At 38.0% G+C, this 24,708-nt stretch overlaps 1 pseudogene across 1 annotated transcript; it reads right to left on the minus strand.

Moving 5' to 3' along the window:
- Nucleotides 1-12,856: 12,856 nt before the first annotated feature.
- LOC112630611 lies at nt 12,857-13,323 on the minus strand (annotated as a pseudogene). The gene has a single exon (XR_003120900.1). The product of XR_003120900.1 is annotated as a histone H3.3-like (transcript).
- Nucleotides 13,324-24,708: the final 11,385 nt, after the last annotated feature.

Consider the following 24,708-nt stretch of genomic DNA (forward strand, 5'->3'; position numbering starts at 1 on the left):
GAGTTTCACTCTTGTTGTCCAGGTTGGAGTGCAATAGTGCAATCTCAGCTCACTGCAATCTCTATCTCCTGCCTCAGCTTCCCGAGTAGCTGGGATTACAGGCATGAGCTACCACGCCCAGCTAACTTTGTATTTATAGTAGAGACAGGGTTTCACCATGTTAGTCAGGCTGGTCTCAAACTCCTAATCTCAGGTGATTCACCCACCTCAGCCTCCTAAAGTGCTGGGTTAGAGGAGTGAGCCACCTCACCTGGCTCTCATAATGTTTCAAAACAGTTTATGAATTTGTGTTGGGCTGTATTCAAAGCCGTCCTGAGCCGCATGCAGCCTGCGGGCTGCGTGTTGTACAAGCTTGCACCAAGTTTAATATTTAAGAACACCCATAAACTACCTTCTTGGATATAAGGGTTTTCGTTAGGGAAAAGACTATATTTTCCTTTCTGGTAAATATCTCTTGGGATCCCAGTAGAGTTCTAGGCAAACAAGAAGTGCTCAGTGGATGCATGTTGAATTTAATTTAATTGCTGCTTCTGAATCTTTCTCCTGTCATCTTCTTAGGCACTTAAGAAATTCTCCAATCTGAGAAAACAAGTATTTTTCAAATGGGAAACCAATCCAAACAAAAGAAAAAGAGTCTATTATCATTTAAAAAAAAAAAAGACTTCTATCAAGTGGTATCAACAGAAACCAGAGGAGCACAAAATAGATTGCATATTACCATAGGCTATATCCAGGGGGAAAAAAAGTAATCCCAGAGTTATTTTTGCATTCTTATTCAACTAAAAGATGAATGTGCATTGTTATCTGATCAATTTTGTTAATTTCTTTGTAATTAATAATTAACATGAACAAAAATAAATCCACAAAAATTGGTCAACATGAAAACATAAACACAGTATTTCTGAAAACGTATCATCTAATTAAACATTATTAACTGAATTTTACTTTAATATTGTTATTTTTAAATGTCTTTAGTAATAAAAATTGTTAAAAAATTGACTTTCTCTATGTATAATTAAATTTGGCATTTTGTTATAGTTCTATATGGCTAAGGGCAAAAAAATTTAGCCATTTAACTCCTGTAATGATTATTAGCATAATCCTACTTGGAATCAAATCAGGTAAGGAAACTGGTTCCCAGTGGCCAATTGCTTCAAGGCTCCCAGTTGCCCTTTAAACTTTTTTGGGAGAGACCCCTTTAGATATCATTGAGGGGTATATAGAATCTCTCCCTAGAGGAAGAAAAATGTTTGTTTATAATATATTGCATACAATTATTGGAAGTGAGGAGGCCATAGACTCTTTGAAACCTATCCATTGATTCTTTGGAGTCTTAGATTTAACACTTACATTTTAAGTAATGTCTCCAAAGTTACATCATGCTCTTAGGGAACATGGTTGTACACTCAGTCAGCCATCCTAAGGCCTTTTATTTTTCAGACACTGCTAAGTTCTGAGTAAACAGAGAAGTAAAATATATTCCTTTTCCTAAGGGGGTTTAAAATGTAATATGGAGACACTAAAATGACCACAAGTGCAATGAATGATTCTGAATACAATGATAGAAGTACACTTTGGAAAAAATCAACTTGTGTGTAACATCAAAGGTAAAATGTGGAGTCAGACTGCCTGGGATTGCACCCCATCTTGGCTTTTTAGAATTAGTATGTTTTGTGCAGTTTCTTTTTCTGTATATTGCAGGTGATAATATATGCAACTCATAGGGTTTTGTGAGGTTAAGTGACTTGGTGTATGTAAATCGTTTAGAATAATTTGTGGTTCATACTAAGGCCTCAATAAATTAAGATTATTAAATTAAGATTATAAATTTTGATTATTGTACTCATTGGGGAAGAGTGTTTGCAGCCAGAAAAGTCCCCCTACATAACTGAAAGGGAAGGAATGGCTAACTGGGGGGCAGGAAAAGGAGCAAAGTAGGAAAGGTAAATGTAATGTGTTTTTTTTCTTGTCTTTAGTTGCTCTTCTCTGGGCTTTATAAGAGCTCAATCTTACAACATTCTCCAGAGTACTCAGATATGCGACACTTTTCTCTGTGCAACATCCTTCACTCTAATAACTATTTGCAGCAAGTGCTGTTATGCAAGCAGAGTAAATGACTTGCACAAGGTCACATAGGGGAGTGCCCACAGAAAGCCAAGGAAACTCCTTATTTTTGCTTGGTTTCTTCCCCAGCACACCAGATGGACTTCCAAATGAAAATTCATTTATTTGATTTATCCAATGAAGCACACATCCTTTTAAGATGACAATAATTATCTTGGACGGGCATTAGAGCAGAATTTTTTTTTTCTAAGGGCATAGAGCCACAATTTGCAATATAATAAGAAAGTCATCAGAATTATTACCATGACTTGATAGCAGAATGCCAACTATTTGCTGTATACTTGAATCTCTTCAATGCTATGTCAGTTTATTTTAATAAAATTAATTTGTGTCATTTAGTTATATTAATACATAAACTAATCATCTCTATAAAATAGTATCTTTTTAAAAAAATTTTACCTAGTAGTTCTAATACAGCCTCAAATTCCTGAAGTATTTTTCAAATGTTTTCCTATATAAGCCAACTAAACGTTTTGGCCATGCTTCTTTACCCTAAATCTTGGTTTTGAGAATTAAGTGAGACGATGTATGTAAAGCATTTGTCATAGTGCCTGATTTAATAGGACTCTTATTAATCATGATATCAATAATCACAACCCAGTGTTTTCATTCTCATAATATTTTTACTATGGCGACACTAGATTTCTTTTTAATACACAAACCTGAAATATTTATAGATAAAGTAGATGAACCAGACTTGACTCACAGGCAGAGGGCACAACAGGTATGATTTCACGGCCAGTAGAAAAGATTCATTCGCTTGAAAATCCTCCCTCGCCTTTTGCTTCATTTTTGACATTCCACAATCAGAATTCAAGCTTTGATTGTATTTATATCATTGGTATTCCACAACTTTCCCTAGTTTGCCACTGAAGACTAATAATTTAAGTAGTATTAATCTGTTTCACCTAAATGTGGGAAGCACCCAGAGAAGAGATTTGATCAGGGTTGCAGGCATGGAGATGGAAAACACAGCATGTCTGGTATGTTGCAAGTTAGGAATTCAGGCCATACTGATTCAAGGAGAAGGCTCAGGCTGTGCCCTTAAACACTGTCCTTCCCCAGCGTCTTGTTTCATTCCCCATTCTGTCCCTTCTTCCTGGTCATCTCATTCACGTCAAGGTTGAACTAGCTGTCTACTGGCTAAGGACCTCAAACCTTGGCTAAGGACCTCAGACCTTTTACATCAGACCATCATTCTGAGAGGCTGGCTGCTCTACTCAACTGCCATGGGCTCCCTCCACTTGAGAAAGTTTACATGAGCCTCCGAGGGAGCATCAGTAGCCCTGTATGGGCCTCATTACATTCTACCCATCTTTACCATAGCACTCGCCATAAAAAACTATAATGGTCTCTTTAATGGTCTTTCATGCTGGAATGGGAGTGCACTAGGGGCAGGGACTACACCTCTCGCTCATTCACTCATACATTATTCATTCAACAAATATGTGATTCATATTTAGATCTCAAGGAACAGAACTGTTCTTGGCCACAGAAGGTAGTCAATGAATGTTTGCTGAATGAATGAATACATAAATGTTGAAGTAAGTGAATAAAAAAATGATCAAAATAAAGTGGCTACAAACATTAAATACATGCTTTTCTACTTCACAAGTAGACCTGGGTCTGGCCTTGGTTACTGATGATCAGAAACTGCCATCAGAGGAAAACGTATGACTGTCTTTCTTCCGGAACAATGTGTAGCAAGGTTCAGGAAAAGGCTATGTGATGAGAGTGAGATTAAGCAGTTTGATAACATCAGTCTCCAATCACCATTTCTCATGGTGGACTGAATGATGAATGCTGGCCTGTCAGGCATCTGTCGAAATTCCTGGGGCACCTGTCTTCTGGCTTCCAGGGTAGTTCTATCTCTGAGCAGAAGTCAGGAAATGCATTTCCACGTTAATGTTATCTCAGCAGCTCCAGAGACTGGTTTTGTTTCTTGGAATTTCCCACTAGGAGATTGTTTTATTGTACTTCCTTTGACCTCTTGGGTAGCTGGACCTGGATTGGGTGTTATTTGACTAGATAATTAACATGTCTATAAATGGAATAAAGGGATGTGTACCTTGGAGCTTTATAAAAACCAGTTTTGCAGGACAGAACAACCATTTTTCATCTGAAACCAACATCAGAAAATGAATCTGGGAAACAAAACATGGCTTAAGGTGTCTGACTCAGAATCTTTACAAAGCAAAAAGTGACGAAGAGTCCTAACGCTTCCCAAAGGATTTGCATTCAGTAGGCATCGTTGTTGATTTCAGGCATAGAATTAGAAGGTACCTTTGTATCTAATTGAACTTTCTCAGGACTCATGAAATAGAGTCCTGGAGATTTGAAGTAACTTGCTCAAGATCACTCAACTACATAATTGTAGAGCCTATAGTAGAACCAGTATAACCAAATTTGCCGATTCCTCCTTCATTCTTTCTCTGCCTTTATTTTGTTTGGTTTTGTTTTGAACTATACCACATGGTCTTTGGAAAATATACTGTGTTCTGGCGTATATAGGAAACACAGATTTGTTAAGTATTTAACACAATTTATTGACCATATACTTAAGATATACTCAACCACTACGGAACATTCAAGGATGAATTAGACACTCAGTGTTAATGAAGCATGCAGTCTACTCTATGATAAAATAACGTGAGAATTTCAAAAATAATCTGTAGTATAGGACCAATGAAAGAAAAGATTTCTTGGGAATCTGAAAATCGAATATGCTATTTGGCACCATAATAGAATCTAACAGTGTGTTGCCAGCTATTATTTTGGTAACCATCCTTATAGGCATCCAGGGAATCTCCTTTCCGGATGGTAAGCAGGATGCTGATTTGTTCAACAATCTTGCATTTTCCATTCCTGAGAACTGTCATCCCATATTTCTCCAGGGGTCTCTGGCTTCATTCACCCAAGTCTCAAATTAAATCCCTTGTGATCATTACTACTAAGTGGAAGAAGCTGTCCTCCCAATGACTGGGAAGTCTCACATGTGCATTCAGCAAGGATTGAGCTACAGGGATAGTTAAGGCTTAGATCAGAAGTTGGAAATTGGTGACCTTCAGACCAAATTTGGCCTGAAAGTGTATTTTACTTAACATATCTAATGTTGATTCACACAGTGTTTTAAACTTGAACTAGTTGCCAACATCTAAATACTGAGAAATTGTACTTACTAATCTGGATTTCCAGACTTCACATATATACACAAAATGAAAATTCTCTCCACACTGGGTCTGCCTTTCCACACGGCAATGATCACTTGGAGATCAGTAGCCACTAGTTCTTTAGACAATGTATGTGTTTTCTAGTTTGCCACAGTCCCCAAAACTTGATGTGACTTTTGCATAGTGGAGGTCCAGTGTCTGATGCCAGCCATCATGTACCACCTGTTCGCTTTACCAGATGGCAACACCTAGCTCCACAGGTATTAGGCTTGCCACCCTGCTTTAGGTAATAATGTCAATACCTTTGATGAGTATAGAAGTTGTTTTATATTTTTTACATTAGTTTACATTTGATTAGCATGCAATATTTACCAATTGCTTTCTTATAAGTTAAATTGCTTTCTCACAACTCCATGAAATGTGTGAGATAGTTATAATTATGTCCATTTCTCAGCTGAAGGCACCGAACCTTGAATAAGTAACGTAATTTGCCTAAAGTATGCACACATTCCCAAATTACCCAGCCCAAGGCCTTTTACGTAACATCTCCAGTTTACTACCATAGCAATGGATGCTATACCTCTAAGAATAAGAAATAAGTACACAATTGTCTTTTGGTTCTTGTGTTAGCCACCACACTGCAATTGAAGCGAACCTGCATTAATATACAATAGCAGCAATTTCAGCTACATTGAAATACCAATATTAGCCTTTAACCCTAATTCGGAATAAACCAAATGTTCTAATTGATAATGTTTTTTACTATAACTGTTTGGCTTTTAAATTCCACCATGAAACATTAGAACTATAAGGCACTTTGTATATAAGTTAGTTTACCCCCTTTGTTTTACAGATGATAAGACTGAAATTCAAAGAAATGAATGTCTTGTCATAGTCATCTAGACAGTGCCAAGATTGATATGAGAAGAGTGTCTCAATACTAAAGACATTCTTCTTGTTTTGCATTGTATAATATATATTCTTTGTGAAGAACTTAATTAGTTCAGAGAATATGCAAAAGGGTGTGGAAGATATTAAATACATTGAAGATGATTCTTACCTGACTTTAAATACCTTTAACCTCCTCTATAAAGTACAAACTAAACTCCATTAAAGAAACCAACAGAGAACTGTATTTAATTTTGCCATATTACATAAAAGACATATCATGTATTAATGCTGTAGGTGATACTAGAAAAAGTTCTTACTAAAATTTATAGACTCAACCACTTGGAGTTTTTATCTTTTCTTTCTTTTGAAATATTGTAGAGCACAGTACACAGGGATGATCACGCTATAGTCTTTTGGAAAAGGAGCAGAATCCAAAAACAGAAAGAATAGAGCTAAAGACACCAAACCATCTGTAGGGAGGAAAAGGACAGAATTTCAGGCTGAGGAGGGGTAACTAAGCTAGCAGGTAGAATATAACCATGGAGATGCAGGCAACATTTTTGCATGAAAATCAGGGAGTATGATATGAGTCCAGTCGTAAGTTCACCTGCAAGAGAAGTGTCTCCCACTGTGAGGGCCAGAGATCAACATAAAACATAACTGAGTTGATGTGAGTGTTTATTACATTTGCACATCTTTTACTCTTGAACACTGGAATGTCAGGTTGGGGGAAGTGAACTGTAGTAAGATGGGCAAGATTTAGGGTGCACGTTCTGTGGCTCTTGATGCTGTGGTATAGTAACAGGCCTCCTGATCTTAGATAGTTTGTGGGGAGAATGAGGAATCTCTCCAAGATTCCAGTGAAGGTCTGTCACAGGGATATAGTAGTTTTCCAGGGCTTTATCCAAGCAGGTAGGGCTTTATGTTCAAACTTTAGTGTGGTAGTGCAGTAGGATACAAGAGTGCTAAGTGGGGAAACCAAGGCAGAAGACAAATTGATGGTTATATTTACAAAATGAGGTTACAGATTAATTTCAGAAGGCTGAAAGTTGATGAACAAAATCTATGGATTTACTACTCATATTACAAAATCTCATCCTGTAATCATAATGCTAAGACCAGATCCCATCAGTTGAGTGATGAGGGGTGTAGACAGTTAACATACGTTCAACTCTGGTCAAGATCACCTCACAACCTAAGTTAGTCTGAAGATAACATCAATGGATGCCATCAGAAGAGTTTGAGGAGATGAGATGATAAATAGGAAACTTAATGATTTTGTATTTGGTTATATGCATTTGAAAAAATACATATTCTCAAATTAGTAGAATATTTATTATACATATTACAATAAATCCAAAGAGAATGAAAACCTAAATTAAGCATTATCTCACTTCTCTCTTAACAAGAAGTAACACATTTAAGTAATTTAATTTTTTTTCACTTGTATGATACATCTGCCACTGACATTACATTTCTATTTCTGAAAGCATTAGTAAATTATACAGGAACGTTAAACATTTCAACCACCATTCTTCATCTTTCAGAAAACAACGCTCTATATTGTTATTGAAGAAAAGAGTAATTTTTTGAAAAAATATTACTTCATCAGCTTTGAGGCTTTGCACTGTAATTTGAAACCATTAGGAAGAAAAACAGAGAATGAAAGCATGTACACTTAAATATTGAATGAGAATTCTGCTCTTCAGAAACAAACAAGCAAAACTAATTGATCTTCCACAGTTTCCATGTGCTGGATTCCACATGTTTAACAATGCAGTGGCTACTGCTTTCTGTAAATGTGAAATACATGAGAAGATCATTTGATTTTAGTTTTGCTCTGGGATTCCCCTCTTTCCACAAGGCACTGAGAGAGAAACACATCTCAATCACCTGCAGAAGATTACCTACTTTTAATTTGTACATGGCAAATCTTTCAGAAGCAAGGCAAGGCTGGCTTGCTTTCAGCGCCGTAATAAAAAACAAGAAGAATGCTTGAAATCAATGTAGTTCATAATTTACGGAGTATTTTTACATCCATTTTTTTCATTTCATTGCCACAGAATTTTTGTGAGGTCAGTAGGGCAAGTAGTATCATCTCCACTTAGAGATGTATTAACTGAGGCACAGAGAGGCAGCAAAACCTGCACAAGATCACACTACTAGCACATTTTGGGGACAAGAATAGAATCCTAATTTCAGAACCCTTTGTGTGTGTGTGTGTGTAATATGCATAAATTTGTATGTGTGTCTGAACATGTACATATTTGTGTGTGTTGTGTATATGTGTCTGTATATGTATATAATTGTGTGTGTCTGTATGTGCACATATTGTGTGTGTGTGTGAGAGAGATGTGTTGTTCCACTTTACTCCTTTTATCCCAAAAAGAAATGATAGGAAAGATATCTTTTGGTTTAGCTACCCCAATTAAGTTTTATGACACAAAAGTTTTTTCTTTGTCTCATAAAAAATGGATGAACTAACCAGATACAGCATTAAAACTAAAGCCAAAGACAGCTACTTTGCTCAGGCTGAAGTGGACTGCAGGAAGAAGGGAACTAGAAGTGGACTGTGGAGAGAAGGGGAAGGAGGGTGGGGGCCCGCAGAAAGGCCTTGGGCCACTGTGGAGGAATTGAGGGAAGCCATGATGGAGGATGTAGTTGGATTCTTTTATTTTCCGCTCCAGAGTGAAGCCTTCACAGTGCAGCTTTGCATTCTTGGATGGAGGTCCCTGAACATCAATTCAATCCATTTCAACATGTATTTATTGAACACAAAGCATGTGTTCAGTCATGAACAGAGCACTGTGGGGAACACAAAAAAAGAACATATTACACAGTTCCCACAATATAAAGAAGCATGCAATCTTGCAGAGAGGAGGAGAGATGGCAAAAAATATATATAAGGCAGTGGAGAAAAATCTAAATACATATATAATAAAGTGCTACTCTGAAGCTTTGCAATGCATGGAACAAACAATAGATGTGCTGGGAACTCAAGTCAAGGAGAAATTGTTATTTGCAGAAGTTCTGAGTGAAATATTTGTGGAGAAAATAGGGCTGAAGATAAAAAATGAGTAAGAAAATATTGAATTTTTGAGTTGGAATTAGCAACTTATGCTGACCATAGAATTAAACTTCATGCCCCAGATCAGAATGTTCTACAAATTCTTGGATAGCCAGACATTTTGCTTCAAGGTGAACAGTTTTGGATACAGAAATTCTTGCTACTGTGAGGTATATCTTATGTCTTTTAAGACTTCCAAGACTATGTCTTAACACTATCGTGTAAACTTCTGCATGGTACTTCCCTATTTTGAGTTGAATTCTACCTTCCTGCCCCTCTCGTCATTTGACCATTATTATGCTCTCTGCTTTGGAACCAGTCAGAATGATCCAAATTTGTCTCCCACATGAGAAACTTTTAGGTGTCTGAAGAGAGTCCTTGTGTCTCCCCAAGTCTTCTTTCCAATCTTTGCACACCAAGTTTTTCTGCCAGACATCAGTCCAGAATCTTTGAAGTGAGTTGGAGGAGAGAAGGACTGAGAGGTGCAGTGTTTCTTCTGCCAGGCATTTGCTTGGAATGTACATCTGTGAGAGTAGAGGCATTAGCGTGGGTTCAGGTGTGCAGAAAGATGTTGCCAGTTTTAGCCTGCTACCTTCATCAGACTAAATGATTGTGGATTTTTTTTTTTTTTTTTTGCTTATTTGTTTCCCTCTTCCTTTCTGTGATTCTTCCATTCCCTTTCGATGGGGCAACCAAAAGTTAAAAGCGTCATCATAAGAAAATAACTTCTATGTACAACACACATCAGAATCTGGAATACATCCTTCCATTATTAAGAGCAGAAGCATTTCTAATATTGAAGCTACACTCCTTTAGACATAAGCCTTGACTCTTGGTACACAGAGTGATACTTAGTACTCACACACAGACAAAAATTGTCCAGGGTCACTGCATGCAGGGTGTGGTTGAGGTCAGTATAAAACCCTAGACTTTGATAACTCAAAATTATTTAAGATATCATCTTGTCCAACTCTCATCCTTTATTTATAGATATGGAGACTTACATGTCCAGTGTTTTGTCCCAGAAACTGTAGAGAATAAAATCCATGTGAATTTATCAGTCCCTATCAATTTATCTAATTAATGTCTCCTAATGTTAGGCTCAATTCTACGGTGATCAGAATAATTTGTCCTATAAAGCCCCTGGAGATGCATTTAGAGACTGATGATATGCCACCCTGTAAACCACTTACATGAGCCAGGTGCAAGGCTTGAGGTAGTGTTTTCTAATTTGCTTTTAGGAACCCATTGTTGAGTCACTACCAGCATTGAGTCAGCAGGATGGGCGGTAGAGAGCTGGGCAGCATTTCACACCATGAAAAGGAGTTGCTGGGTCAAAACATCAGAGTGCTGGACCCCTGATCAATGTTAACCTCACTAAAAGTTAGATAACCAAACATTAGTGGCCTCCCAATGTGAGATATTACAGAGAACAAAACACCAACAATGAAGTATTCAAAAAAATAAATTTAATCCGATCAAAGTTTTAGATCTAACTTTCAGTTCGTAGGAAATATAAGAAACAGAGAAACTAGTGAAAAGATACCAGAAGTAGAGAAATACAAAAGGCAGAACATTGTGACCTAGTTTCTTCATTAAGTCAATCAGTAGGTCCATAGGAGGAAAATAGATAAATAAATAAGGGAGGGAGATGAGATAATTCTGAATTAAAGGAAATTTAAGAGATATTTACATATAATAAATACAATAGGTAGGCTTTGTTTAAATTCTGATTGAACAAATCAACTGTAAAATATCATTTTTTTAGACAAACAGGGCAATTAAGTATGGACTGGGTATTAAGAGGTATTAAGGAATTATTGTTAAATGTGTTAGGTATAGCAATGGCATTTGGATCATATCAGACAATATTATCTTTGTAATGCAAACTAAAGCATTTGAAAGTGAAATGAGGCCAAGCATTTGATTTAAACTACTCCAGAAAAAAAAAAAAAATGAGTAAAAAAGATGGAGGATGGGTAAGAAGCACTGATGAAACAAACAAAATAGTGATGGTTATTATAACTCTGATGGTTATTGATTGCACTCAGATTTTCTGTATGCTTGAAAATTTTTATACTAAAAAGTCTAATATCAAGTGACGAAGAAAACACGTAAGACTGAATGTTTCATATTTTAGATCAGCGACACTTAGCAAAGTGATTAAGTGGTGACGTTCCAATCATTCTGAGGGCACATTGAGAGATCTGTGATGACGTCTTTGTTTGGCTTATGAGGTGTAAAGAGAACTTGTTCCTGATTATAAATTGAGAAAATAGAAAATTTCTTTGTTAGAAGGCATGCTGAGATTTCCTGGGAGCAGGAATTCCTGTAGTGATTATAGGAGATAATTTTATTCCAACTTCTAGCCTGACCTATCTTAATCTTAATCTCACCTAATAAAAAGATGTAATTCATTTGCATCAGTTTAGGGATGAGAGTTTAAAAATTTAAGAAAAAAACACTAAAAATGCTTAATAAGCAGTACATTAACAGGAAATTAGACCATTACCGTGAAACCATTTGTTGCTTGTGGCCTCATTTTGCCCATTATGGCCTCTCTATGCAATGTCAGATATAAGAGAAACAACCATTTAAATGGGTTGAGTGCAGGGGCATTGTTAGGGCCATAACAAATTGACTCTGTTTGCTGGGCCCCATTTCAGTGGGTGCCAATTTGAACACTTTTTTTTTTTTTTTTTTTTTTGCTCACCAGATGATCATGTCTCACAGGCATAGCCAATCCTATTCAACTGGCTCCTTTACCGACTGCCCTTTGGCTGAGGGCTGTTGGAAAAATGGGCTGTCAGCCAGGAGGCACAAATTACTTCTCACTCCTTGTCAATGGTTTGAAATACCTGTCTGCTTTATGAAAAGGTAGGAAATTCTCTATCCACTAGGTTCACAGAAATTCCCTTTGTTTCATCTAAGAAAACTGATTAAGAGATCTTTTATTTGAGATCTTTTATTTCTTTGAGCAGAAAAGTCAAAAGTGGCTAATGTGGACACAAAAATCCATCAAACACAATCGCAGAATCACTTATGAGTTTCTTGGTCATGCTATAGTTTAGGCTGAAGTCTTGACTACCCACATCAGCTGACCATTAATATTTCACTTTTTTTTTTTTTTTTAGTTTAATGTATTTTAATAGCAAACTTACAGGAACAGCACAGAAGACAGACAACATTAAAAACATGTACTTGCATGTAGGACAACTCAGTTAGAAAAGTATAGTGAATGGATGGAATCTACTGTATGATAAAAATGCTACAAACACCATTTAGTTGCCGTCAATAAGAAATTTACTTGTTTTAAAAAAATCCAAATGCTGGCATTGTCCAGAAAAATTTAACAGGTTTATTTATAATTATTATAAAGTTGAACCGCTGAAACTTGTTCACTGAAACATTTTAACTTGCATTAATGCTTTACGCCTCTGCATTTATATTAAAAATTCACACACAAATGAAAATGGAAAAACTGCCAATACCTGATTTCTGACCCCTATTGTTCCACTCGCAATCATATACTTAAGTACCTTTTGACCCCCCATGGAAAAAAAATATCTAGCGTTCAGAACTACCAATAACAGGAAGAAGAGAATTTTTTTTTTTTTTTTTTTTTTTTGAGAATGAAATGTTTCCCATCATAGTGGATTCTTAAGCACGTTCTCCACGTATGCGGCGTGCTAGCTGGATGTCTTTTGGCATAATTGTTACACGTTTGGCATGGATAGCACACAGGTTGGTGTCTTCAAAAAGGCCAACCAGATAGGCCTCACTTGCCTCCTGCAAAGCACCAATAGCTGCGCTCTGGAAGCGCAGATCTGTTTTAAAGTCCTGAGCAATTTCTCGCACTAGACGCTAGAAAGGAAGTTTGCGAATCAGAAGTTCAGTGGACTTCTGATAACGTCTAATTTCACGGAGCGCCACAGTACCAGGCCTGTAACGATGAGGTTTCTTCACCCCTCCAGTAGAGGGCGCACTCTCGCGAGCGGCTTTTGTAGCCAGTTGCTTCCTGGGTGCTTTACCACCGGTCGATTTGCGGGCAGTCTGCTTTGTACCAGCCATGGTACAGAGACCTCCTTACTTAGCCCCCTTCTCCTTGGGCTGGAGCTCCGCGAGCGAGAGGCGGCGCTGGCGTTAGAGAGCGACGGCCTCACTATTGTTAAGGTAACATTCCTCATTCCGTCATTCACTATCTAATAAGAATTATTTGAGTACCAGGTGCAGGACTAGGTTCTGGGAATATGGTTGTGAAAATGACAAGCATAGACCCTATGACCATAGAACTTATAATCTAGGGTAGAGGACAGAGTTGAAATGCAATGATGGCATTTGATATTTGGCAATGACGTGAGGGAGAGCATTCTTGAGAAAGCATGTTTCAAGATGAGATTTGAAGGATAAGAAGGTGTTAGATGGAAGAGGGTGAGTGGATGGGCCATTTATTGAGACTGGGAGAACTATAGATAAAGCCAGCAGTTCAGTTGGCTCCCTAAAAGAGTGTCAGTCACACCCCAGATACTATTAAATGGATGGATTTAAATAAATGCTTTAAAGAGTTGTACATTTCTGTTTGACTTTTTCTTCAATATGTAATATGTGGATGATATATAAGATATGAAAATACCCAGAATTTTAAACTTGAGATGGAATGAATTTTATCTGCCTGACTTTTCTTGTGGGATTCGTAGATTGATGGTGATTAACCACACCTCCGCTTCCATTGATTTCTCTAACTTTCTCTTTCTGCTCTTCTCACTGTGTTTTTGCATTTGTTACACACCAGTTTGGTGATGATATTAACGTGGCCTGCTCACTTAAGTTGTCTATATCTTGTTAAGCTACTAATAACACCTTGAGAAACATCAGTGAGAGTTGGTATGCGTCAACTAGAACACCCATATAGTAGTGACATCAATGAAACAGAGGCTGATTTTTCTCTCACATAAAGTAATTCTAAAGGTAAACAATACAGAGCCGAGATGACAGCTTCAAAGTAACCAGGAACAAGAATCCTTCTATCAGTTGGTTCTACCATCCTTAACACATGTCTTTCATCCTCAAAGTCATCACATGGTTCAAGATGACTGCTATAGCTCCAGCCATACTAACAGAGATTTGAGCAACAGGACAGAAGGGCAAAAGCCCATATCTGCTAGTGGAATCAGCTGAGTCAGTTCCTTTTAAAGGCTTCATACACATCACAACCTGTGTTACAGGTTAGGAAAAAATAGGCTTGACTGATTATTCATTCATTCACTCAATCTGGGTACATTGTTGCCAATAAACAACAATTCTGTTACTCAGAATGAAAACGAGAACAGATGTTCTGTAGCAACAGTCCCCAAAGTTTTTGACACCAGGGACAGGTTTCGTGGAAGACAATTTTTCCACTGACTGGCAGGAGGTGCAAGGGTGGGGGGATGGTACTGGGATGATTCAAGCACATTATATTTATTGTGCACTTTATTTATATTATTAATACATTGTAATATATAATGAAATTATATACATTATAATTTATATTATAGTATACAACTCGCCATAATGTAGAATCAGTGGGAGCCCTGAGCTTGTTTTCCTGCAACTAGACAGTCTCATCTGGGGGTCATGGGAGACAGTGACAGATCATCAGGCATTAGATTCTCACAAGGAGCATGCAGCTTAGATCCCTCGCATGCACAGTTCACAATAGGGTTTCCCTCCTGTGAGAATCTGATGCCACAGTTGATCTGACAGGAGCCAGAGCTCAGGTGGTAATATAAGCACTGGGAGTGGCTGTAAATACAGATGAAGCTTCATTCACTCACCTGCCGCTCACCTACTGCTGCGTGGCTTGGTTCCTAACAGGCCACAGACCAGTACTGGGCCATGGCCCTGGTTTGGGGGACCCCTTTCTATAGAAAACAATCAGCTTCTATCACAATAGCTATTATTTGATGGGTACTCATCACATGCCAGGCACTGTCCCAGACAGTTTAACAATGTCATTTTTATTTATTTCCACAATTTTGTAAAGTAAGTATTATAATCTCATTTTGTGGATATGATAAGCTATGGGTTAGAAACAATGTACAGGCAGAGCCTGGAGCACTAGAGCAGGGCTGTGGGCAAAGACTGCTAGAGATTTTCACACAAAATCCACTTTCTTTTATGTCTTCTTAAGCCCTCTATAATCTACAAAATTCAAGATTCCTGTGTGAATGTGCCTCTTTGTTTCTCATTCCTCTGTTTTCACATGTACCTTGCATGTAGCAAATGTTCATTAAAGATTTGCTGTCTGGTGTCTGTTGAGAGCCAGGAGAGAGTTAGGCAAATCATCCTCAGAGCATCCCATTGCATGCCACAGGTGTTTCTTCCAGCCTTCTTACCAATCAGGGTTGGCCTCTCCAGGATAAGCCAATCTTTACAGGAGATTGCAGACAGGACCAAGGCATGTGTACTTATTCATTACCCACCTGAGGGCTGGCTGCCTCCAGCTGCTCCCTGTATCCAGGCAGAGGCAACTCGGAAAGGAACAAAGGATAGTCTTTCTCTCTTTCACTATGCTGGAGGACAAAAATTGGAGAATATGGAAGGTGGGGAAAAGCACAGAGCCCAATTTATAGGCAAAGTTTCACATTATACTTATATTACAGCCAATGACTTCTAAATCCAGTAGTCCTCTAAAGAAATAAACACTAACAATGCAAAACAAATTCATTTGTAAATGACTCATACCCTGGTGTTTTCTCACTGAAGAGTCGGTCTTATGAATCAAGGTAATTGTTTACTTTGATTCTTTTTACAAAAATGCTCTGAACAACTTTAGCTATGAATAATCGGAGACTAAGTATATTTACTCAAGGCATTATTTGTTCAGCTCCTGTATGTTACTGTGCAGAGAAAAAAAAAAAAAACAAACCCTACAAAATGCAAGGATACATACAGATGGCTTCTGCTATCAAACATTTCCTCCAATAGTATAGAAACAAACACTGGAACATGTGTCAGAAAGAAAAACAAACCTGAAAACCCCCACAATGCAAAAGTTAGAACTATCTTCAGTCTATATGGAACTTTCCAGACCTTCTTTTGCTTACCTCGATTTCTTTAATAGTGGCAGTACGTAGTTCATAGGTGTAAAATTAGCAATTTTTTTATTTCTTTCTCTCTTCCCATTTCAGCCCATTTCTGCCTACCCTTTGTGGCATGTCTAATGCTAGCTATGTCATTTATTGTCCAACTCTTAGGATGGTTGTCAAGTCTTAAATGAGATAGACCATATAAACTACTCAGTATCGATACATCACTCTTTTGAAAATAGCTACTTGTAAAAAAAAAAAAATAGAACATTACTTTAGAAAGCTAATACTTTATTGAAAGCGCTACAGCTGCTTTCTTCAAACTATGTCTATTGGGTCCCAGATTTTTTGAAGAGGTACCACAGGGGCAGCCTGGGGGGTTAGCGTGGAGCGACAGAGATGTGTTATGCATATAGACTTCTCTTTAAGATGCCACTTTAAGGAGAAAAAAGAAACACTACACTGAAAAATTTGCTACTCTATTTCAAGCTTTATGACTGTAACTGTTCATCTGTTTCAGTCACCTTAGACTCCCCAAATGCCTCTAGATCAGTGCTTATCACATAGCAGGGGCTCAGGTAATACATGTTGAATGAGGGACTGGAAAGCGCCCAATGTGAAATCTTTGGGATATAGTACAGCACTCTTTTTAATTTCCTCTAGTGTAAAACAATTTTACTGGGATTTAAAAATCATGATCTACCCATTTCTCCACATTCTCATGTCTGTAAGAACAAGTGAGCCATTCATTGATTTTTCAATTTCTTGAAGACATTTAATGAACTACTCTGAATTCCACTACTAGGCACTGGGAATTTGGAGATCACCCAATCCCTGCTGTCAAATTACTCTTAGCCAAAAAGAAAAAAAAAAGAAAGATACAAAAATGCCACTATTAAGATAAGGAGATCCATGTTATAATTAAAGAGTCAATACTAAAGCTAATATCTTGCTGTTTACAGCCAAGAGTCAATCCACCTATGTGGTCTCAGAAAAGGTTTCCTAAAGGACACAATTTTTAATATAGGTTGTGAAGAATAAAGAGGATTTCACCAATTACTATGCCCTCAGAGCAAATGATTTAAGCCACAGTAAAAATAAGTCTGCAGCATAAAGTCCTTATAATGGGGTTTGTCATATGGAAAAGAGAATGGGAAGTGAGATCTAGACAATTGTGCCAGACTAGAACTCGGGGATTCTACATTCATCTGCCAGTGATGTTTAATCCTTGCAGATAAGGTATAGTTATTAGACTGCTAGAAAGCAGTAGACTAATTGTAGTAATAATTAGGATCTGGCCAGGCATTATTTCTTTAAAGCAATCAATGACTGCCTGAGAATGCTGAACCTGTGGAAGTTTGAAATGAAAGAAGATCTATTAAATCATCTTGGCTGTTCCCCCTGGAGGCCAAATTCAGATCAGATTGTGTCGCAGTATCTGCCTTTACCCTAGATCTATACTCAGGTTAGTTCAGGGGGAAAGAGAGAAAAGTGATCCAGACAGTGGTTACCTGATTCATCAGAGTTTCACACAGAAAATTTCCTACAATGCTGGTTAGCAGAGTTCTGTCCCTTGACTCTGAAGCAACCACTGCTCAGTTTATTATAAACAAAAAACAATTTAGATAGTTATACAAAGATATACACAATTTTAAATGGTGCTTTTCCTGGTCTATTATCTTCACAGTAAGGGAGTCTCAGTGTAGAATCATCTTTTAAGATACGGGGTTGCAAAAATGTTTACAAATACTATGTAAAATTTATAACATACTGATCATTCTTGCATTTATTGTCTTGTCTTATCTTAACACAATCCCCTGACCCTTTACTGCCTAACCAAGAACCACTCTTGCTATCCTAAATCACTCACTCCAGCCACGGAATAAAATTTGATTCTTGCCTGACTTAAAGGGGATCTCTTCATTCGGTTCACTGATAGTCATTTATAGACTTCTTAGGATTCTTGGGTATGTTTCTAATAAAACACACACACACACACACACACACACACACACATCATGCTCATCATCATCATCATCATCTCATTGGCTTGTAGTGTGGCCACATTTTTCTCCTCTCCCCAACACCTTCCATATAATTACAATGGTTTCCACAGGTAAATTGGAGTCCTGCCTAATCTAAAATTATATAAAATATATCAATAACAGAAGCTGTGTGGAAACCCTAAGAGAACATTCTAGTTTATTTGGCAAAGCCTAAGAAGTTCTCTCTATAAGAAAAGCTAAGAACCCTTTATTCAATCATTCATTCAACAAATACTACGGAGTACCCTGTCTTTTCACTGAGAGCTGTCTTCAGGCTGGCTTGCCAGCTTGTGGGATTTTCACCAACAATCAGAGGGCCCATTCAGAAGAAAAACTGCCGACACCCTCTTGGCTTACCTTATTTACAGAGTTGTTTTATTTTGTTCACTTAAATTGTTTTAATGGAATCTGTTTCTAACATGGTAGGCTTAGACCATTTCATATCAACAAGAACATTTGTATTTTTAGAAACCTCCAGAAATATGGCAACAATGACTGCAGCTTCATATTGCCTGCCTCTGTGAGATGGGTTCTGTGCTCTTCACTGTACCACAGTGACTTGAACCACTCTCCCACCCCACCCCAAGAAGCTGGCTTAGGCACTTGAGTTTATGACCCTTGCTTACCATAAACACTTATCTAGAAAGTAGATCATTATCTAGAAAACTACTAGCTATGAGGAAGATGTAGAAAGTTTATGGCATCCCTAGGGAATGAAAACACTAAAGGAAGAGAGTGAGAGAAGTATGGAACCAGGGAGCAATATGGAATCAGACTTCACCCAGTTCACTGTTGTATGAGGTTTATCACCTCCAACAAATACTAATCAAGGAGCTATCTTTTCCTAAAGACTATTTAGAGATCCATAGCTGTCAATTAGGACCAGGAAAAATCAATTCCATCATCTTACTATCAGACAAATCATTGGCAGGAGTAACAAGTTTCCTGTAAAATGCATGATCCAGGTAAAACTGTAACATATATTAAGTTTGACTATTATGTCAGTGGCAGACAGAACTTAGGATGACTCCCAGTGATTCTCACTTCCTGGTGTTTACAGCTCTGTGTAATCCCTTCCTTTTGAGTGTAGGAGATATCTATGGCTTGCTTCTCACAAATAGTATATGGCAAAGGTATTGTGATGCCAGCCCCATGATTACATTATGCCATAAGTACTGTACCAGGAATAAGAAGACTCAGTATTAGCAGACTAGAGATGCTGGAGAACCTCCCTGCCGGCCTGATGAATTAAGTCATTGTGTTGAGGAGGCACACAGACCAAGGAACTCTGGAGTGGCCTCTAGCACCTGAGGGTAGTCACCAGCTAACAGCCAGCAAAACAAGGGGGGAGGTCTTTAGTCACATAGTCACAAGAAAATAAATCCTGCCAACAACCTAAATGAACATGAAAGTGAATTCTTCCCCAGTTGAGCCTCCAGATGAGAACAGCCTCACTAACACTTTGACTGAAGCTTTGTGAGACTATGAACACAGCATTCAGCTAAGCTGTTTTGTCTCCTGACCTACAGAAACTGTGAGATGATAAATGTGTTGTTCAGGAGGCTGAAGTGGGAGGTTCACCTGAGCCCAGGAAGTCAAAGCTTCAGTGAGCTGTGATTGCATCACTGCACTCTGGCATGGGTGACGGAATGAGACCCTGTCTGAATAAAATAACATAAAATAAAAAATAAGCGTGTTGTTTTAAGCCACTCAGTCAGTGGTAATTTTATCATATACCAACAAAACATGAATACAGTGTTTTTCAGTCTCCCTTTTGTGTATTCCCTCCTTCCCCCTTGGTGCATCCGTTTAATACTGCCATGAGTTATCCATCTGCCCAATAACTCCCTTATTCTTATTTCTCACAACGCCACTGTACAATGTATTACTCAACAGTAATTTATTTTCTGAAGTGCTTACCCCAGTCCTTCCCATTTAATCTTTACTTGCTTATACACTTACCAGAACAGACAAGTGCCCAGTTCTCTGTGTAACCGTTTCCACTGCTGCTATAATAAATTACCACAAATTTACTGCCTTAAAGCAACATAAATTTATTATCTTACAGTTCTGTAACCCAAGATGGGTTGCACTGAGCCAAAACCAAGATCTTGATAGGGTTATATTGTCTTCTAGGGGCTCTAGAAGGGAATCTGTTTTCTTGCCCTTTCCAGCTTCTATAAGGTGACCACATTCTTTGGTTTATGGCCCCTTCCTCCAGCGATGTTGTAATGAGTCCTCTCACACTAATATCTCTGTACTTCTCTTTCTCTTCTGCCTCCCTTGTCTACGTATAAGGGCTCTTTTGATTACATTGAGTCCACTGGGTAATCCAGGATAATCTCCCTATCTTAATTCAATCTTAAATTTAAATCTTAAAATTAAACTAAATTAAATCTTAAAACAATCTTAATTCCATCTATAGCCTTAATTTCCCTTTGTTGTGTAACCATGTAACATTTGAGGATTAGAATGTGGACATCTCTGGGGAGCTATCTTTCTGCCTACCACAGTTTGTAAAAGCTGTAATTTTAAAAAGCAATCTACGGGACTCATTGAAGCCCTGGTGCTAATAGTCCATGGTGGTTTATAGGGTTAGCCCTCCCAGAAGAGATTGTATCCTAAAGAGGCCTCTCCAAAATACATAAAACTTTCATATCTAAGGAATTCCCCTTAAACTGGGGGATGTTCTGGCACTGGTGTAAGCCTGGGAGAGAGATATATATTAAGCAAGGATGCGTTTAACGGTTCACAGGTCACATCATAAAAATGACTGTTTGCTCTGCTCACTTGTAGAGATAGTTCCCACTTTCTTCTTCATGGTGCATACCAGTATTATTCAACAGTAATAATCTAAATAGGTTGTGGTTATAGGCTTCAGTGATGAGGTAGTTAGGTTAAGAAAACTAGGAGGCTCCCCACAGAGCTGATACAATGACTGCACCAACCTAGGGAAGGAGCAGAAGCAGTGAACCATTTCAGTCGTCACAACACCCAAGCAACAGTCAAATTCAGGGGCTTAGTTCTGTGACTCCCCAGCTCCTCAGTGTGTATGAATTATCTCAGTGGGAGTTCCAAATTTTCTAATATGCCTCCAAACAGAATCAATTTGAATGACTTTAATTAGCTTTAATTGTATTATTATTATTATTATTATCATCATTATCATTATGCTTCCTTTGTGAGGTTGATGAGAAATACTTTTGGAGAAACAAACCAACAAGCAAATGATAGATACAAGAAAAAAATTGTAAATTATTTGCCCATATGTCTTCTTATTTATATTTCTGAGACTGAAAACAGGTCAATTGTCAATTGTCAATTACAAATGGTTGTGGCATATACACGTATTCTGAGACAAGGTCAAGAAACATAGACTCTGAGTCATTTCTCTTCAAAATGGCTGTTTTCTCCACAACAGGCACAAGAAAACACACACACACTCTCTCTCTATATATATATATATTTATATATATATATATATATAAATCTGTGTTTTCCTGGTCCTCTAAATCATAGTTCTGAGAACTGTCCTGTAGGTCACTGTTTCAACTCCCCCACTTTTTATTAATCTGGCCATGGTTGTCAAGAGGAAATTAATTTCTTGCAGCCAAATGAAATTTGGGCTTCCCAGCACTAGCCACTAATGAAAAATGCATTAATGGCAAGCATCAGAAAAACCCCTGGCTCTCAGTACCAGAGGGTACATTTAAATGATTCTATGAATATAGATCAATAAAACTAATTTACTTATAGCCTTTGTGTGCAGTATTCAGATCTGAATAAAAGTCATTTGTATTACAATGTTTTGTATTAATTTGAGGTATCTATTGTTTTACATATTAAATTAATCTTGGTCTTTAGACAGAACTTCATATACAGTATTAAAATATGAGGCCTGGGATTTGATATTAGTAATGCTATGATTTCATAATTCAGCCTGGTTTGCCTGGATGTCATTTGAAATGCTTGGAGGGTCCCAGGGGGCCAACTCTGAGAAGCCAGGGTTAAATTGGAGAGAGAGCAGAGGACTTTAATATTCAAGTATGCAGCATATCGGCAGCAGTACTGAAGGGCCCACCTGCAGTTTGAGGGTTTAGAATGGGAGGCTGCTGAGTAGGGATGTGAGAATGGCGTTCACATGCACCTCAGTGTTTAGAGCATGAAGTGATGGCTACTCAGTGTGAATATCCTGACGTGAATACTGGGATGAAGAGATTACTTCCTGTTTCAATGAAGATAATTATTCATTCATCAAGTGTTTACTTAGCACCTTCTTGTTACTAGGTGTGTAGACATGAAGGTTAGGATTTTAGGAGCTTAAAATTGACACAGGCGAATCACCAGGCATTGTGATTTAACATGATAAGTACTGTACCAGGCATAAGTACAGGGTGCTTCTGGAGCCCAACGATACACCTCAGCAGCTCCATGTCTCCTGAACTTACTTGGCCATGGAATCCTTTTTATTTAAAAAAATACTATTAATAGTCCCTTAAACTCTATTCTAATACATCACTGTGGATGTAAAGCAATGATATAGTTAACCAAGAAGAAATGGCAAAAGTTAAAAATTCAACCCAGCTCTATCCATTTCCAGAAAGACAAAGCAAAATCTCTTCACCTACTCTTACCCCTTCAGCACCTCCGCCACAGGACTCTTCCTAAGTATCCTGAGATACTTTGTCCTTCAGCTAGATGCTGCAGGAGCTACCTACATGGTAGTTGTGTCATGTCCTGTAGCTCAAAACAGATAAGAGTGTCCTGAGGACCAATGGCAGTTCTGACATTTTTGATGTTTTTCGTTATCTGTTTGAAATGATGTAGGGACTGTTATTAGTAGTTAATCCAGGAAAGTAGAATCTTCCACATCAATAACATTTCTTCAATACCTGTCTCTTAGTTTCAGTCATGATGATAACTGGATGTGCAATGACCTTTATAAAATGCAGAGTTTTAAATATATTTAAAGCATTATTACTAGTAGTATTAGTATTATTGCCAAGAAAGCTCCAAAAAAAGAGCAGAAACTACTTATCTCATCCTACTGTACTTCCAGAAATCTGGGACAGCAGGGATTATGAAAAGATTGCACCTCCATGCCTGCACTCACTTCCTATCCCCCAGGTGAGAATTAAGGTGGTTTAGAGAATGGAATTAGAAGGGGTGACAACGATTCTCTGTGCTATCTCTTAATTGTAGAATGACCCAAACAATATCACCCAGCAACTGTAAACCTTAGTTTGCTTATGTATAACATGAGAAAATTAGTGATTGCTATTCCTACCTTAATCAAAAGGACTAAGAGTGCAAATGAGATGATATGTGGGCGGGCAAATGCTGTGTGAACCACAAAGTTCTAGATATTATTTTATCCTTTCACATAACCTCTGTACTAATTAAGACACTAAGCTTGCTGCTAGGATACCTCAATGTGCAAGAAAGGTGCAGCCCCTGTCTCCATGGAGCTTCCAGTCTAGTGAGCGAGGCAGGAATCCCGGACCTGGGACCTGTGTGGTTGCACAGGGCCCTGTACTTAGAAGGGTTCTACTTTGTCTTAATGCTCTGCTGTTATTGTCTTGAAGTTGTTAATAATTTTGAATAAGGTATCCTGCATTTTTATTTTGTACTTGACTTCACAAAATATGTAGTCTCCCCTTCTGGTGGGTATAAGAAGTGAATGTTGAAAGTAAAAAATAAAGGGCTGCCCATGTTGAGCCATACTTAAAGCAGAAAAGAAGAAGATAGAGGGGAAACACTCAAAACAGAAAGTGTTCTGACGTCCTAGTGTATGCTTTAGATGGATGAGGGGGAGAGACCAAAGATAGAGAGATGACAAAGGAAGTCTGGATGCTTTCCAACAGACCTAAGTAGAAAAATCTCCTTTAGCAACATAAATAGGTTTAGAAAAGAGAAGCAGATGAGAAGACAAGATAAAAATGAAGAGGGGCAGTGGAAAAATCACACCTAAAACTTAACTGTGGCCATATTGCTATAAGAACCTGAGAGGAGAGCGCAGTTAATGTGGGTGTGAAGAAAGGGATAAAATCTAGGATTGCGAAGGGTAACAGCCAAATGACCAGGATGAGCTGCATCACCTTGGTATAGCCAAATTCCTTCAGCCTAGCTGTGCCTGGACCAACAGGCATTTGGAATGGAGGCAGAATTCTTTATGGATGGTCCCTCCCATAGGGCAAGGGCTCTTGCTTTATAGTTTCATAAAAAGATCTGCTTGGAACATCTGCTACTGAACAAATATCTAAGCTTTCCCTGCCCCTCCAGAGGCCCTGAATCTGGACAGCTATGTATCCCATGTGTTTTGAATCCCTCTTCTTTCCAGA

Source organism: Theropithecus gelada, chromosome 1 (genome assembly GCF_003255815.1).
Source record: "Theropithecus gelada isolate Dixy chromosome 1, Tgel_1.0, whole genome shotgun sequence".
In the NCBI taxonomy this organism is placed as follows: domain Eukaryota; kingdom Metazoa; phylum Chordata; class Mammalia; order Primates; family Cercopithecidae; genus Theropithecus; species Theropithecus gelada.